We start from the raw sequence: 6,705 nt of genomic DNA, 5'->3' as shown, positions 1-6,705 counted from the left end.
ATTTGATCTGGAATTTTTTATAGCGTGAAAAAAACATCCACAGCAAAACATTATAGGCCCATAGCAGAAAATTATATGAAACATTTACATCTCTTCATTAAGGATAAATAGGTTCATTTTGAAAATTTAAAAAATATTTAAGAAATAGCTTTTTCTCTTTCATTTGAAAGTTTGGTTGTGATTTTTTTCTTAAATGCATTAAAGTTTTAGTGTTTTTGCGTCTATTACCTTTCCCCATTGGAAAAATAAAAATTTAAAAATGTTGCAGTTTCTAAAAACTTTTGCTTCTTTCTAAAATGAAACACTTCCACCAAGCAAGAGTGTCAAAATTTCACGAAGAGAATCCAAGTTCGAGACAAAAATGGATGAATAGCGTAACTCTATACAATTTCCTTATCTTTACCAGTACTTCTATTATGTGGAAGGCAACAGTCTTTCATATTGGCCAACAGTTGGTATTCTTCTTCTTTTCCTCATCTAATCCTTTCGTGGTTAATATTTACCCAAATCATTCATCGGAGGATCTTGTAATGAATGGTTCTTTCTTGGCTTCTAAGTATTCTCTCTCTGCTCTCACACGCAACTTTCATCACTGATTAATGTCTCTTACTTCTCAACAACTATATTTTTATATCTTGTGAATTTCATGTCATGTTAAGGATTTTGGTTGAATTTTAACTTCGATAGCATTCCTTATGATGAATTTGAAAAGCATATGATTAAATTTTATTTAAAAAAAATACCATAACTAGCAAAGGTTCAAAAGGTAGCTTTCTCCATTAGACTTATGCACCTTTTTTTGTAAGTGCTATAGGTGCTTTTTCGTGTTTCTATTTTAAAAAAACCTCTTTTTAACAAATTTAAACACCTTCTTTTGCTCTTATAGTTCATTTAAATAGATGAAATGCAATAAGCTACACGTTAAAAAGAAATTTTTTATGGTTTTGATTGCTCTTGCCTTTAAGTGCTGTTAAAATTCATTTTGCATGTTAAGCACATTTAGCACATTAAGAAGAATCTTTTTATTAGTTTATTCACCTTTTTTTCTGTTTAGGTTTATCTTAACTGCTATGATGTAATAAGCCACGCGTCGAAAAATATACATTTTTTGATAGATTTAAATACTTTTCTTATAAGTACTATTAGTATTCGTTATACACGTTAAGCACATTTAGCACGTTAAGAAGCATCTTTTTGTATAGGTATGGGCACTTTTTTTCCGTTTAGGTCTATTTAAACAGCTATATTGCAATATGTCAAAAAAATATTGTTTTAATAGTTTTAATGACTTATCTTATAAGTGTTCTTAAAATTTATTTTACATGTTAAGCACATTCAGCAAGTTAAGAAGCATCTTTTTTGTAAGTTTAATCACCTTTTTTTTAAAGTTTATTTAAACAGCTATGATGTAATAAACTACATTCATAAAATATATTTTATATAATCGATTTAAAGGTTTTTCTCATCTCTCTATTAGAATTCATTTTACACGTACATTTATCACGTTCAGAAGCAACTTTTTTTCTGTTTAAATTTTCTATTTAAACAGTTATGATAAAATAAGCTGCGCGTTTTGGCGTATTCTCCTTAAACATTAAGATATCTCTGTTTATTTTCTTATAACTTTCTAAATACACGTTCTTCTTACAGGATAAAAATAATTGTAAATAATAAATTAATTCCTATTAATTAACAATGCGCAACTATGCGCGCAATTTAAAAGCATATGTCAAGACAATTAAGAAATTAAATATGATTTCAATGTTCCTATTATTCGTTTACAATCACTGTGACTTTACATCATTAGATTAAGAAAATAAATTTTTAAAAGTTCAACTTATCAAAAGAAAGATTAACTACATTTAGTATATTCTGCACAAAAAAATAATGCTATTGAAAGCGTCACCTACACATGTTTTATCAAAATCTAGCAATTTTCTCCATGAAATGTCACAATACACCATCAAAAATTCCGGATTAAATTACAGTAAAAAAGTATCCGCGTGATTCGGATGCCGGTACTTTTTACCGTAAATTTTTACGGACAAAAAATTTATAAACAGCAATCTTTACGGTAGTAGTTACTATAAAATCTTTGAATCACTGAATTTAAACAAATATTACTGAAAAAATTACATTGTAAAATTTTACTATAGAAAGAAATTTTGCATAAAAATGTATTTTATGAATAATGCACCCACGGAGCCAATTCTTTTCATCATTGATTGATCCTTAATTTTTTACAGTGTACTGCATAGCTTGATTTTTTTTCCTGCTACTTTACTGATTTTAGGTTCACAGATTCAAATTAAACTCTTAACTATTCTAAGGACAAATCCAGATAGTCGTTTTAAACACTAAATTTATGCTATCTTTATGCAAAATTTCATTCCATTCTCTCAAACAGTGTATTTGCTAAGGAGTTGAATGCTGGCAAAAATTATTTTACATTTAACTGGAATTTCTTGGATGCCTAGAGTAAGATTTATAAAAATACTGGGTTGAAAATACTTTATAATGTGAAAAAGCAACATAATTTAGCTTTCTTATCTATTTTACGTTCTAAAACGCATGAATGTCGGATTGAAAATATTCCGTAAACCCGTATAACCTATGAAAATTCATCCATTTCTACATTTTTATTTCCGCAGTTTCAAATCTAATTTGAAATTGCCATTATTAAAAGTAAACATGTATAAAAATCATCCAATATTTGAGCATAAAAAATACAAGTTTTAAGATTTGTGTCTGAAAAATATTAATCGAAATCAAAAGCATTCCGAATTTGAAGTTTATCGATTCCTAAAGAATATTCTCCGGAAAGTGGATCTTATTTGGTTAATATGCTTTTCAAAGATTTATTCTGCTCTATAATGAGCTTAAAGCTTATCTTACTTCCTTAACAAAATTTAGTCGATCAAAAGATTCATTATTTTAAAGGAACAAGATGTTTCTTTTTCTTCTTTTTTTCTTTCGATACTTTATTTTAATTTTTTTTTCTGCTCTCCCATTATTATTTAAATAAAGCTATCCTTCGGTTTTACGAACTGTTTATGATTATAAGAATCTGCATAAATTATTGTTAAATAATTTAAATATTTTCAATTAAAAATATGCAGAGAGATATGTTATAAGAAGATTTTTGAGCTTTATATTAAAATTCCTCTTAATAATGGGAGTCTTGGTTAATTGAAATATTTATTTGAAAAGGATTTTTACTGTCTAAATACAATATAATATTTTTGCTGCAGTTTAAATTTTCTTTAAGAAGTTATTTTATAATTAGATTTCTTAAATATTACTTTTGGTAAGAGAAAAGAAATTCTCATTTGTTGCAAAATATTTATAAGTAAAACTGAGGTAAAAATGCTGAAATGTGTAAATGCATAAAAGTGAGTCAACTTTTAAACTTGCTGTTTCCATGAAAAGTATGAAATCTTTCAATTAGTGTCAACTAATTCAGTTGTTCTTTAATAAAAATCTAATATTATTAGAGCGTCTTAATATCTATGTGCATATTAAAGATAGGAAGTAAAATATTTTAAGCAATTTTGCTTAAGGTCATGATTGTCGAGTTTATTTATTTGAGATCGATCATTTATTTACATCACTATTTAGTGATGACAGAATACAGAATTAAGCGTGATTAATTACTTTGATTATGATCTATCTGCTATTTATCTTGAATTTTAAGATAAAACTGGAAAAGATAGAGCAAAATGAGTAAACTGATTGAATTGGTGTAGGCAAAAATGTTGAATAGTCAAAGGAAATTTGTCGTCCTTCAACATCCTAACCGCTTTTCCAACTAACTATTATTCTAAAATCTCCACAGGGTCTCTGTGTCTGAAAACAATGTAATTGTGTTTTGCCTGCTGCAAATCAAATTTATTACGGAATTTATCGTCACACAAATTTTTGTTCAAATTTACGCAATTAAATATTCCGAATCAAATTAAAGTAGAAATTACTGTAACATGTTCTTGAATTTTCCTGATTGTTCCTTATTGTCCCGATTGTTCTTGATTGCTTACGTAACTGTAACATGTTCCTGATGTTCCTTAACAAATTCCTGAGGGGAGCATGTTATGGAATAAAAAATCTGATGTACTGTAATTTTTGCAGTAACAATTACAGTAAATTCACTGAATCACTTTAATAAAATAAATATTACTGCAAAATTACAGTATAATGTTCAAAGGTAAATATGGTTTTTAGAGTAAAATTGATTTTGCAGATAATGCGAACAAAACAATTGTACTTTATACCGTAGCTTGATCTAAGTGTCGCTAGTGCCTCTCACAGCAGCACGACTCGAAAAAATTAAGAAAAATAATTACACGTGGTATAGATAAGCTTTTATTGCAATCATTTTTATTTCCAAAAAAAATAATGATATTAAATAACTTTGCTTGAAAAATAAACTTTTAGACAGATTATCATAGAATGGTAATAAATGAACACTTAGAAAAAAGTATGGTCAAAACTTCCAGAATATGATAAAATTCAACGTGTTTCTGGTTCTATGGGGACGCACAAGTGCTCGGTGATTTTTACTGAAGCGCTTTAGTAATAACTTTGGTAAAATTAACAATAAAATATGGCTTTATAATCTGTGATTAAATTTGATAAATGTGGTTAAATTTGGTGATTTTATCATGATACTTCAGAGAATCGCAAAAAAACTGTTTATTCGGTTAAATTTGCTATTCACTTTTGTGCACTTTACTAAATGTGTGATAATACGAACAACAATCTTAAAAACCAGAATTTTTGGTAAACCACATTACCACATTTTTTCCACCGTGAAAAGATAGTTTCAAATCTTGGCGGATAAAAACGCAGTAAAAGTAAACTTCATGTGAAATAAAAAGAATTTTTTTTAATTTTTAAAAAATTATAGCTTTTAAACAATCTTACTCGTAAAATAAACCAATAGACAGTTTATAATATAATAATATAATATTAATGAAAGACGAAATGGTTTGAAATTGTAATACTGATTAAAAACGAATTAAAAGTAAGCTTTACATGCAACCTAAAACATATTTTTTACTGCAAAAAAAAACGATCGTATTTAACTGACTGTGTTTAAAAAAATAAAGAATTTAACAGTTTATGATAGAATAGTATTAAATAACAAAAAGGTTTAAAACCTGATAAGTTGAATAATTTTATTTTTTATACTTAAATTAATTTCTTTTAATATATTCAGTTTATTTTTCCTTTTTAAAAATAATAAAAAAATTTAAATCTTATGAAACAAAATATTATTTTAAGCCAGGAGTAATTGCAACCTAATTTACTTTTAGATACTCATTTTAACTCTTTATTCTCTTGGGTCGGTTTAGCTACAATTTATCTTTCTTTAATTTCAATGAAATCTACATTCATCTAAGAAATATTTAATTAATTCAAAAAAGAATCCCTTAAAACTAATTGCTTCTGTCATATAAGGTATTTCATTGGAGTTATAGAATAGAATTTTATTTTTAAAAAAAAGGCAAGTGTACAGTTTCAAATTACTTTCTAGATTATCAGCGCCTTTTTTTAACTCTTTAAAAAAATTAAATATATTTTCCATTTTCATTTCTGGAATAAGGTGGTACTGGGAAAGGCGAAATGAGCTTGACGTCAGCTTTTGAACGTGTTAAAATACCTTGATTAATGAATGCTACACGTTTTTTTCCCTTTTTTCGTTCTTAATTTTTTCTTTTAGTTATGGCATTAACATAACAAACTTCGTCACCTCTTTCTTCTTCTTTTTCTTTTCTCGAACCATTTATTTTTCAACTTTTTCAATGAAAAAAATTAAAACACTTCAACTATGCACACATAATTGCGTTGCGTTAAGAAAAAAACTAAAATTATCGCCTTACTAAGCGAATTGTCTTTTGCTAATAAAGTGAAAATTATTTTTATTCAAGAAATTTAGTTTTTAATTCAGATCTTTATATTAATTATCTTTTTCATCTCAATCAAACAAATAAAAAATGCTGTCCGGAATATAGGATCATTGATTTTCAAAACATCATTAATTCCATTTTAGAATAACTAAACATTTAAAAAAAAAAAGCTAAGCCAGCAGTCACTAGTAGCATTTTTAATGACGTTATTTATCAATAAAAGAGTGTTAAATAAAAATGATACACTTAATTAAGTATCAGTGACTGTAAGCATTTGATAAGCTTAGTTTTTGACATATCATGGGTGGAGAAAGAATTAATAAATTTAATGAGAGTTTTAGTAATTTAATAGACTAATTTATTTATTCAATTATTTATTATTTAATTATTTATTATTCATTTATTATTTGTTTTATAATGCTTCCAAAAAAATATTCCATCACTCAAGACCAGCTGTATGGACTGTTTACCCGAATATGAGAAGTTGACCAATCAACTACGGTCTGAATAGCTATGATAAACGTGATTTTTTGAAATTCCATAACTCATATTCCACTCATGTTTCATAACTCACACTCAGACTTCAATAAAAGTGTGTGTTAAGTAAAAACGATACACTTAATTTAGTATTAGCCACTGTAAGCATTTGATAAGCCTAGTTTTTGACACACCATGCACAGGGAAAGAATTAATGTATTTAATTTGATAGACCCTTTTATTTTTTTATTATTTGTTATTCATTTATTATTTAATTTTATAATTCTTACAAACAAGAACTACTTCATCTCATAGGCCCGCT

The sequence above is a fragment of the Parasteatoda tepidariorum genome, chromosome 4 (genome assembly GCF_043381705.1).
Source record: "Parasteatoda tepidariorum isolate YZ-2023 chromosome 4, CAS_Ptep_4.0, whole genome shotgun sequence".
Taxonomy (NCBI): Eukaryota; Metazoa; Arthropoda; class Arachnida; order Araneae; family Theridiidae; genus Parasteatoda; species Parasteatoda tepidariorum.
Note: the sequence above shows the minus strand (reverse complement) of the source record.